This window comes from Schistocerca gregaria, chromosome 2, assembly GCF_023897955.1.
Source record: "Schistocerca gregaria isolate iqSchGreg1 chromosome 2, iqSchGreg1.2, whole genome shotgun sequence".
Taxonomy (NCBI): Eukaryota; Metazoa; Arthropoda; class Insecta; order Orthoptera; family Acrididae; genus Schistocerca; species Schistocerca gregaria.
In genome coordinates, this window is record NC_064921.1 from 847663341 (window position 1) to 847675851 (window position 12511).

The following is a 12511-nucleotide window of genomic DNA, read 5'->3' on the forward strand; positions in this document are numbered from 1 at the left end:
GTTAGTGGAAAGGGGAGGCCGGATGCCCTTTCTGTCGCCACCCCGCGTCCCCCAGGACCGAAATAGTGTACCCCTGCTTGTCTGGGTCGAGTGTAAATAATAGAATAGTGCGAGCGTGTTCAGATGTCTGCGAGTCGTGTAACTGAGGCGGAATGTGGGGACCAGCCCGGTATTCACCTTGCGGGATGTGGAAAACCGCCTAAAAACCACATCCAGGCTGGCCAGCACACCGACCGATGTCGGCGAGCCGCCGGGCCTATTCGAACCGGGGCCGGCGCGCCTACCCGAGTCGAGCAAGCAGCGCATCAGAGCTCTTGGCTAACCTGGCGGGTCAGCGACAGCGCATCAACGTACCTGACTTAGCATATGTCATGGTATAGTGTCCCTTTCCATATATTTGACATGAAAAATATAAATAACGACAAAAGAACTATATATACATGCGTAATGTTGTGTGAACTTTGTTGTGATACGGACAAAGTGACGAAATAACTTTAAAGACAATTTATCGATTCTGATAATTGAAAAAAGACATTATTCTCCGTGGTATAACATCATACGTGTAAAATAAAGAACTAAACACTCTAATCTTTGTTATATTATAAAAGAACTGGAAGAAAATGAACTTAGTCGGCTTCTGATGTTTTCTTGTGTCTTAGCTTTTGTTTGAGTGCAGAAGTTACGATTGTATTGCGATAGCATTTGTCTTGCTCTTAATTACTAGAACATAATTGAGAGTTACGAAAATATAATAAGCTAATCTGGAGTGCAGAGGAGTCATTTAAGGAACCCACGCCACATTTGCTATAACGCAAAAGTTTGTGTAGCATTTTTTGCAGTTGCTGCGATCATCTTTGACTGAGAAAGTTGGCCGCCATTGCGCGGCGCAGGCTGATCCCGGCGGAGGTTCGAGTCCTCCCTCGGGCATGGGTGTGTGTTTTTGTCTTTAGGATAATTTAGGTTAAATAGTGTGTAAGCTTAGGGACTGATGACCTTAGCAGTGAAGTCCCATAAGATATCACACACATTTGAACAGTTTTTACGCAGTGCATTTAAACTTTTGATTTCCACAGGAAGTACGACGAAGCCGGAGCACAAGAACTTATTTAAAAATACTTCAAAATTAATTAGCATCAAATCACAAGATTTATTTTATCATAAAGTGACTATTTTCAGTGATGCAATTTATTATATGTCAGGTGCCTCTTTGCATAAATGTTATTACGTTAAAGCATCTGATATTATTTGTAGGGAGCCTGGTGCTCCTTTCAATCAGAATTTAAAGTTTAATTTGGCAACCTGCAAATATAATATTGCTTATTTGTAATTGTTTCTTACAAAGTTTTATGAAAGATAGCTTTACGAAATTTAACTTCACGAACTTAATAGAATCCTCATATAATTTAAAGCAGAACGACACATTACAATGGATTAGTGGGGCACAGATGGCGCAAGTTTGTTGTGTGCACACCAGCACAGATGGCGCAGGTGTATTTTATGCTGCACACCACATTCCCTGTTTTTGTTTTGTTTTTTCGTTACTATTATTTTAATACCTTTACAATAAAGATAGGCCGGCAGCGGCCTATCTACGTCGCTCTTCGGTTACAGTGAACACATACAGGAAACAGAAAGACACGAAAACGAACAAACATGGTAGACAAAAACGGGAGACAGGTATTTTAAAAACATATGAAGGCGTTCACGGGCGTACTGATTTGATAAAAAACGTTCATCACTGTACACAACGGGGAAGAACGAGTTTATACACGTGAACAGAGGAGCACAAACGGAGAGACACTGGAGCACTGACTTGAAAACACACACGAGAACTGGCGAGAAGCTCCAGCGCACGAAGATGCACTGTTCACGCACAAAGCCGGGGACCTGCCAAAGGGAAGATCTGTCAAAAGGGAAGAGGTGCCAAAAAATCACTCCCTGTCTGCCATCTGCAGTTGTATAGGAAACCTTCTGAGAGGTGTCTGTGCAAGTGATTTAGGTGACACGCAACGTCGTCGTGAGCTGACACTGTTCGAACTGGGTATGGTGGTGGGTGCCCTACGCATGGGAATTCCTTGAGCATCTCTATTATTCTTTCATACAGGTTATACCAGTCTGCTACGATCCTAGCTTGGCGTCTTTGAACCAGTTCTACTCTCATGCCTGCTTGTTAAGGATTCGAAACTCTGGGGTGGTACTCTCGAGTACCTGATGTCAACTGTTTCCTTTAAAAGCATATTATACTTCTTCAGGATCCTTTACCAAGAATTCTAAGTCATTCCTTTGTGCAGTCAGATTTGGCAGTGAGACATGGTACTTAGGGAAAGGCAGGATTCGGTGGTGGACATGGCCTTACTCACTTACCGTTGGTTACTCAGTTTAAAAAAAAAATCATTTACACTTTCTTTGGAACTAATTGCAAATAAGGAACAATTATCAAATTTGACTATTAAGACACAATGTCTAATAAAAAATTCTTAAGCAAGTTGTACTCACAGCTGAAGGCCTTACTGACCAGAAATTCAAATTATTTGTCGGCTGAAGGGCCCAATAGTAATAACTAAAAAACAATTTAACGGCTGAAGGCGTAGATATCAAATTATTAAAAACAGTTAAACTTCTTCAAAGGATACTAGAATACTAAAAAAACATATGAAAACATCACTATTAAGAAACAATATTTAATAAAAATTCTTTAGCCAAATTGCATTCAAGGGTGAAGGCCTTATTGACCAGAAGTTCAAATTATTTGTCAGATGAAGGCACCAATAGTAATAACTAAAAAACAATTTAAAGGCTGAAGGGCAGGATATATAATTCTTAAAAACAGTTACACTTCTCCAAGAGATACTAAAATATTTTTTTAAAAAAATACAATAATCAAAGTTTCACTATTAAGAGACAATATCTAATTAAAAATTCTTAAGAGTTTCATTCACGGCTGAAGGCATTATTGACAAGAAATTCATATTACTTGAAACTCCCCGGCAGATTAAAACTGTGTGCCCGACCGAGACACGTACTCGGGACCTTTGCCTTTCGCGAGCAAGTGCTCTACCATCTGAGCTACCGAAGCACGACTCACGCCCGGTCCTCACAGCTTTACTTCTGGCAGTACCTCGTCTCCTATCTTCCAAACTTTACAGAAGCTCTCCTGCGAACCTTGCAGAACGTTTTTTTTTTGGTCATCAGTCTGCTGACTAGTTTGATGCGGCCCGCCACAAATTCCTTTCCTGTGCTAACCTCTTCATCTCAGAGTAGCACTTGCAACCTACGTCCTCAATTATTTGCTTGACGTATTCCAATCTCTGTTTTCTTCTACAGTTTTTGCCCTCTACAGTTCCCTGTAGTACGATTGAAGTCATTCCCTCATGCTTTAGCAGATGTCCTATCATCCAGCCCCTTCTCCTTATCAGTGTTTTCCACACATTCCTTTCCTCTCCGATTCTGCGTAGAACCTCCTCATTCCTTACCTTATCACTCCACCTAATTTTCAACATTTGTCTATAGCACCACATCTCAAATGCTTCGATTCTCTTCCGTTCCGGTTTTCCCACAGTCCATGTTTCACTACCATACAACGCTGTACTCCAGACGTACATCCTCAGAAATTTCTTCCTCAAATTAAGGCCGGTATTAGATATCAGTAGACTTCTCTTGGCCAGAAATGCCTTTTTTGCCATAGCGAGTCTGCTTTTGATGTCTTCCTTGCTCCGTCCGTCATTGGTTATTTTACTGCCTAGGTAGCAGAATTCCTTAACTTCATTACTTCGTGACCATCAATCCTCATGTTAAGTTTCTCGCTGTTCTCATTTCTACTACTTCTCATTACCTTCGTCTTTCTTCGATTTACTCTCAAGCCATACTGTGTACTCATTAGACTGTTCATTCCGATCAGCAGATCATTTAATTCTTCTTCACTTTCACTCAGGATAGCAATGTCATCAGCGAATCGTATCATTGGAGAGCTAGCACTCATGACAGAAAGGATACTGCGGAGACATGGCTTAGCCATAGCCTAGGGGATGTTTCCAGAATGAGATTTTCACTCCTGTGCGCTGATATTATTTGTCGGCTGAAGGCCCCAATAGTAATAACTCAAAATTAAAATATATATTTAAAAAAACAATAATCACAATATGAACAAAGCAAGAGAGAAGTGGACCTCAAACAGTGCTCCAAGGATCGGCCTGGGAAAGTTGCTCAACTTCATAACCGATGAGACAGGCAGCCAAGAGTTGTATTCACTTAACCGGATGGCAACTCAAACTAGTAACAGTTTAGACGCAGACCAACACTCTTGCAAAATCTACCTAACGTCTGATAACCAATACAACGATGGAATAACTTAGGCAAGGCAGTATCAGCGGACAATACTGCATCTTCAGAATCCGGTGTTTGGAGCATCCAAAAGCAGAAGGAACCACTATGACCAAAGCAGTCATATCTGGACCACAATCAAGAAGGCTGTCGAACTACACGCCTTACCAGACAGCAGCGGCGAGGTGAGGAAAGGTACACTGCGTCGAAAATACGCTAACCTCCAGGGCAGGTAACTGGGACGTTAACAGTCACAAGGCAGAAAAATACCGCTGTTTGAACTTCACCAATAAACACAAGGAATTCTATGATTTATAATAAGAATCGGAGGACGGCTAACTAATTTCGCCAACTCCAAAGACTCCACTCGTTGCTCTTCGTCTCAGCGACCCTGCAAGCAGCAAGGTGCAAATGCTGTGATCTCAAAATAGTGGAGGTTTCACTACTGGGTTAGTCACGTGACGAGTGGTGGTGCCCTCTACCCGCTCTATATATACAGGACCTCCGCGGCTTGGTAGCCAGTCGTAGACTCACCTCGGAAGATGTTGTCCGCAGCTGGCAACGAAACGTCAGGGAGAAGAAGTTCTACTGTTCGACCACGGCCTCTCAGCCCGGAAGTTTTAACTACTGACGATGCCGGCCGTGAAAGCCTACACGCTATGAATTGTGATTTTATTTGCGCCTGGACAATTATTGTGTGAACTTTATTTAATAAGGAGAAATGATTATGTGTCATGTTTTATACTTGTTTAGAATTGTGTACCAATTTTTTTTAAAAGATAATATCTGTGTCGGCGGGTACTGAACCGCCACATACGATACTTATTAAATACAAAGATGAACCGAGTATAAATAGTAGTGACCAAGCATTAATTTCTCTGTTCTTTTTGGAATTACGTGAGTAGGAACAGCCTGTGACGCTATATTGTATGCTTGTGTAGCATTCTTTTGTCAAGAGTGAGAGAAGGACACCATTAGGTATTGATTTGCAAAGGCGTGTAAGAATTTAACCTGTCTAAATGTTTTGAATAGAGTTACTTAGTGAAAACTTGCATTATGATTCGTAATAAGCTTGTCTCGTCTTTTATCCCATATTATTAGGACATTTTCAGCTATTTAAATATTATTTGTGATGCAGAGCTGCGCTACGAACGTACGAGCCGTTGCTGCGGTGCATTCAAACGACATTAAATAAAACGAATTATACCGCAAAGAAGCGCACTGGTAATAGTGAAGTAAAATTATTTCTTTCAGGTTTCGGGATTGCAGGGCGGAGCAGCAGATTTTATGATGTGTTTTACAGGTGGACGCGGGCTGCGGATGATATAATGCATAAAGATAATTTACCTTCATGACCTTAAGGAAATCTTGCTGTGCGTAGTTCTGGTCTGGCAAACATTATAGTAAAAACATTTTTTCTCTGATAATAGTCTCATGTTCTCGTGTTAGTCGTGGTACTTATAGGTGTTTTACTGTTAACAAAAATCCACTGCAAAATTTTGATGTTGAACAAACATTGCGTACTGTAACATCAGTATTGATAAAGAAATAATTTTCAGTAACCTTTTCAAAACTGTAAAGTAAGGAAGATATGTTGAACTTTATAGCGAGTTGCAGTAACGAAGCAATGTTCCTTTAATAGAAAGCCAGATCCAGAATAATAAGAACATAATATATTTTGTTTTGTTGAAAATTAATGATCCAAAAAAAGTCACAGCACAGCATCCCCAAAAAGTATTTCAGGGCTCTTTTCGTAGCAACATATTAATTTCATACATTTATCAATATATTGGTTGTTACGCGAGCAATAACAAAGCAGAGAGACAGCGAAAAGACACAAACAGTAACTACACACTTAAAGCATACGCAGTGCTGGCTGTAGATATTTGAGCCCTAGGGCTGCACATAAATTCTGTTCGTAATCCCCAAAGAAGGAAACCAGTGTTTTATACTGGAAGCACTACTCAATACAAACAATGCTCAGTTCCAGAAGCTGTGCAGGAGACTAGCCGGTACTGTCCTTCTAAGCAGGTCTGTACATCTCTGCATGGAGGACGGTACCATGTCTCCCACAAGAAGAGGTGCTGTTACTCGCTGGATCTCACCGAAATGGAAAGAAAACCATAGCTAATGGTGCGCAGCGTTGCGAAAATTAGACAATGCGGAATCTACTTAAGTCCTTTCGCTCCTACTTGGACGATGCACCATTCACTTCTGATGCTATTGCTTTTTTTCCTTTCAGTGATCAAATGCAACCGGTAGTAAAGATTCCACTGATGTACGAATATTCGCTAAAACGAGTTAAATTTAAGGAGGAAGAAAATGCAAACATGTGTGATATTAAATATACAACTGTCCCTCTTTCCTCATACAGTGGTAAGCCGAAAAATTAGGCCCACCTGCTCAGTAGCAAGCAGATCAACCAGCAGCGGTTGTGCATGGCATTGATTCGACAAGTTCTCGCTAAGCTTCCGGAAGTACGTCACGCCAGATGTCGTACCACACGTCACGCAACTAACGTAAAGTACGGGCCGGTGGTTTATGCGCGCGAAACTGGTGCGCGTTTGCGTCCCAGATGCGTTCCATCCGGTTCAGATCAGGCGAAGTTGCTGGTCAAAGTGTCAACCTGGGTTCACTTTCGTGCTCCTCAGAACCACTACAGCACGTTTCTACTCTTGAGGCACGGGCAGTTACGCCACTGGAAGATCCATCGCCGTTGGGGAAGACATCCAGCGTGAAGTGCTGCAGGAGGTTCGCACTAATGTTCACGTAGTCCTTAGATGTCATGGTGTCTTCGATTACCACTACAGGTCCCATGGAACCCCAGGTGAATGGTTCACTGCAAATGGTCAGAGTATCAGGCAGTCATCATAATGTTTTGTCTCATTAATGTAGGTCCTCCACGACACAGTACTGGAAGCTTTTCGTATGTATCAAGGTAAACCACGTTCGTCGTTTTTATTTATTTCTTTTATTTAGATCTCTATTTCCACAGGACCAATTGAGGAGCAAATTTCCTAGGTGATGGAACGTGTCAGTACATGAAATTACAACATAAAAGTAACAACAGATAAAGTAAAATGTTTATGAACCCAAAAAAAGTTAAGCCATAAATTTAAGTAAACGGAATCAACCATATAACATAAGAATCAGCTTAATTTTTCAAGGAACTCCTCAACAGAATAGAAGGACGGACTCAGGAGGAAACTCTTCATTTTCGATTTGAAAGCGCGTGGATTGCTCTTAAGATGTATATCACTGTGGGTATGCTAAAGCCACAGGTAGCCGATTCAAACCTGGTGATGTAAGGTAGTTTCACCTATAGTCTGTCCGCCCCCAGTAGCTGAGTGGTCAGTGTGACAGAATGTCAATCCTAAGGGCCCGGGTTCGATTCCCCGCTAGGTCGGAGATTTTCTCCGCTCAGGGAGTGGGTGTTGTATTGTCCTAATCATCAGCATTTCATCCTCATCGACGCGCAAGTCGCCGAAGTGGCGTCAAATCGAAAGACTTTCACCCGGCGAACGGCCTACCTGACGGGAGGTCCTTAGTCACACATCTATTTATCTATAGTATGAGGCGCAGTCAAATAAAAATGAGATAGATGGGAAAAAGTAAGTAAGCTTTTTACTTTAAATTAATTACGAGGGCTATTCGGAAAGTAAGTTCCGACCTGTCGCGAAATGGAAACGTCTGAAAATAAAAAAAAAAAAATTATTTGCAACTGTCAGCTACACCTTTCAGCTACTTCTCTATATAGTCGCCGCTCTTACTTAGACATTTGTAGTAGCGTTGTACCAACTTTCCAATTCCTTCATCATAGAAGGCTTTAAGCCAATTCTCTGTGCTTGTCTACAGGTCGATGTCCGTGCCAAAATGTTGCCTTCATAGCCAGCAGTTAATGTGAGTAGAGATGAAAGTCATGGGCAGCCACTTACGGGATGTATTGTGGGTGATGAAACACTTCCCATCGGAAACTTTGCAGGAGCGTCTTCATTACCCCTCAAGAGTGCAGTCGAGAGTTGTCATGAAGGAGGAACCACATGACGCTTGTGTTATGTGGGCTGCATGATATCAGGCGAAATCTGTCACCAGGCCCTTATACTTGGATGGGAGACGCTATTTCCTAGGCATCTTTTTGTGCTCATTGTGCACTCATAATTGAAAAGAGCGACTTGATGTGATCGACGAGCATACTAGAGACACTGCCCAACACATCTGTGCAAAGCTTCATCGGATTTTGGCAATGGTTGCCATTCCTGAACCGATATGAACTTACTTTCCGATAGCCCTCGTCCAAAGTAATGGCAGTGCATGGTGCAGGAACCACTGAATGGCACTACCGTTATCTAGTGGTTCTTGCTAGATGACGATATCGCCATTTAGCGGTTCCTGCTCCATCATAGCAATTGTCTATCATCATGTTTGAAGCCTGAAGATGATCATGTAATGATCGAAACGAGTCACCTTTTAATAAAAGTGTCTTGCGGCCTAGACTGCTTTATAATTAATTTCAAATACTACTGACTTCTCCAACAATGTTTCCAAAAACTGTTCATTATTTCAAAAGTAATCGTCACAGCTGCTAATGCATTTATCCCATTGCGAGAAAAAATGTTCAGTGCCTACATGGAAAAATGTTTGATGTTGTCAATGGAACCATTATTGTACCCAGGTGTACACCTCTGCGTCCGAAGCAAATCGACGAATGTATTTCTTCAAGGTTCCAATAACGTGGAAATCGCTTAAGGAGAGATCTGGACTGTATTGAGGATTTAAACGGGCTATCCACGGAAACTTCTGCAGTGATATCGAAACAACCTTAGCAATACGAGCGTGAGGATTTTGTTGGCATGCTGGGTGCAGAAATTTCACATCCTCCACACAGTCCCGATTCCTACCCACACGATTTCCATATTTTTGGAGCCCTGAAGAAAGCCATTCGTGGCCGTCGATTTGTTTCGCATGAAGAGGTGCACGCACACCTGGGTACTCTAATGATTCCGTAGGAAACCGCAAACATCTTTCCATGAAGGCACTGAACATGTTTTCTAACAGTGGGATAAATGTATTAGCAGTTATGGCAATTACTTTTTAAAATAATAAACAGTTTATTTACTACTTTTCCCAAGTCTCGTTTTCATTTTTGCCTCTCACACAGGGTGGTCAGAATCAGTCTGAAAAGCTTTTAACGGCATTCCAGGTGAGGTTAAGCTGACAAATAATTTTTACGAAAGAGATTCGATGTGTTTAGCCATTTGCGAGTTATTTTGCATAGAAGTTAGCCAATCACGTCGTTGAGCGCGAAAATTCAAGCATTTGAACGAGCTAAAAAGGTCTAATTCACAGAAATCTGTTGGTCCGTGAGTTTTCACCTTATCAAATGCTCATTATCTGTTAAAATGCGCCTTTTTTAAGAAATGATAAACTAGGAGAGAAAAAGCTATATTTGTTCGCTATGAGGAAACTAAAGGAAGAACAAGTTTGGTGACACTGCTCCTGGCGGACCGCTTGAATTTGCACACGCAGCGATCTGATTGGCTAACTTCAGATGTAAATAAGTTGGAAACGCCGCAACGTACCGACTTTTTTCTTAACAATTATTTCTCAGGCCAATGTCCCATGCAACATCGTTACAAAATTTCCAGACTGTTTCTGATCACTTTGTATATTTGGCCAGAAAGGGGGAGGTGAGATAGTTACCCAAATTCTGATCAGCAAATTATTCTCGAATCGGTCCCAAACCTATCCTCAGTGTCTTACGTTTAAGAGTTTTTGACGTAGGAAACACCGATGGTAAATCAACACGTCTTCTTTTTCTCTGTAAATGCCTATTATGGCATTCTTGTTTCCTAGCAGTTTCTACGTCCTTGAAGATCTTATCACGACGGACCTATGGAACGCAGTGCACATTTAATCTACTCTACCAGACTGAATCTGCGCTCAGCAGCGACGTGTGTGCTGGTATAAAATTTCTCGGCTTATTAAGACTGTGTGCTGCATTGTGACTCGAAACTGCGTTTTTGCCTTTTGCCGGCTATTGCTCTACGAACTCAGCTACGCGAACACGATTCACCAACCATCCTCACAGTTTTTCTTAACGAATACCTCATATACTACCAGATTCCACAGAAATCTCCAAACTTTCAGGACTAGCACTGCTGGAAGAAAGGGTAATGGTGAGACATGACTTTCCCACTGCCTGGGAGATTGTTTCCAAAATGAATTTTCATTCTGCAGTGGAATGTGCGCTGATGTGAAACTTCCCGAGACTCGAACTCTATCAACTGAATACCGAAGTACGACACGCGTCGTGTCCTCTGAGCTTTACCACCGACGCTACCTCATCTTCTACCATCCAGACATTCCAGATGTTCTGGGAACAATCCCCCAGGATGTGGGTAAGCCATGTCTAGGCAATATCCTTCCTTCCAGGAGTGCCAGTCCGGAAAGTTTGGCAGAAGAAATTCTGTGGAATCTGGAAGGTAGGAGATGAGGTGCTGGTGTAAGTAAAGCTGTGAGGACGGAACGTGAGCCGTGCTCTGGTAGCTCAGTTGATGGAAACATTTGTTGGCGAAACGCAGAAGTCCCGGGTTCGAGTCCCGGTGATATACACAGTTTTAATCTGCCAGGAAGTTTCATATCCTAATGTAATCTAATCGACTCTTTATGGTTGTGACGTACTGCACTTCCTTTATTGCGCAGAAATTTGCAAACTCATACAAAACTATCAGTCACACTATTGGTTTACATAAAATCAAAACATCAGAAACGACTGCAGCACAAGACAAGCAGAATAACATACACGCCGGCCTCGTATACAATACTAATGAAAACGAGAATAATTTCAAATGGTTCAAATGGCTCTGAGCACTATGGGACTCAAAATCTTAGGTCATAAGTCCCCTAGAACTTAGAACTACTTAAACCTAGCTAACCTAAGGACAGCACACACACCCATGCCCGAGGCAGGATTCGAACCTGCGCCCGTAGCAGCCCCGCGGTTCCGGACTGCAGCGCCAGAACCGCACGGCCACCGCTGCCGGCGAGAATAATTTCCTGGAACGCATAGCCCTACGCATTATAAAACATAACTGGCTCAGTGTTTTAGTATTTGAATTGTATTTCGTTCTGTCGAACTGTTCCACATGGTTTCACCAATAGTCCATTAGGATTAAGGGTGTGTTCACAGAGTGGCATCAGCAACGGTCAGCTGACGCAGTAGCCAAATGCCTCCGGACAACATAGACCGACAGCTTGGTCACAGTGCGTCCTATCTCCTCCGCCAGTTTTTGACGACATCGACCAGGTTAGATTAGAATATGTTAGGATAGAATCTATCCTATCAAGGAGATTAGAATCTGTTTTAACCTCCGCGGGCGGGATGGATCCTCTGGCACCTTTGGGTTTGGAGACGTGAGATGCATTGCGGATTTTGGCTTTTGAAAACGACGCCGAATGGATGTGTATGAGGTATAGAACCAGTCTATCTCGAAAAGAACGTGGCGTGTGCTCTATACAGTCTCATCAGGTCTTGGAATTGCGATAATCAGACAAGTGTTAGGGCTACATGAGATGAAGAGAGAAACGTTCTATTACGTATCTTACATTAAAAACAAGATTACAAAACTAAAAAAAACAGAAAATCTGAATCAGTAAGCTTTCGATGACTGTCTTTCAGGGTATGTGTGAAACACAAATGTAAAATTTCAGTATAAGATACTGTGAACACACGAAGGACTAAAAACTAGAAACACATGTATCACATTTGCAAACCACCGCGTATGACAGAATCACCACCCCCACTGGCATAAAAATACCAGTATTCAAAAATAATAATTCGTAGTCAGCTGGTGTCCATTTAACATAAAACAAGAAACCACTAACTGAAAGCATAAGCTCCACCAACGAGGAGAAATAATTTTTTGAGGCTACAATTTACACCCAAAATTTCCGATAAATATTTTGCCTGCTGCTTTCCAATAAAGCTGCGATCTCACTTCATAGATCCCGAGCTATATACCGATTATGATATTTTTCATCCGCTGGATGCTTCAAACTCCTTCTTTCTCGGAATAATCAGTTTCTCGCGTTCTTTATTTGGTGTGTGAAAACCTTGCCTGATTTGACGGAGAGCACAGATTTGTAGAATGAAGTTTTCACTCTACAGCGGAGTGTGCGCTGACAGGAAACT

The 12511-nt window shown here is 42.0% G+C and overlaps 1 protein-coding gene across 2 annotated transcripts in view; it reads right to left on the reverse strand.

Moving 5' to 3' along the window:
- Positions 1–12511, reverse strand: part of LOC126336574 (uncharacterized) — a 144351-nt gene that overhangs the window by 39044 nt on the left and 92796 nt on the right. The window lies entirely within an intron of this gene.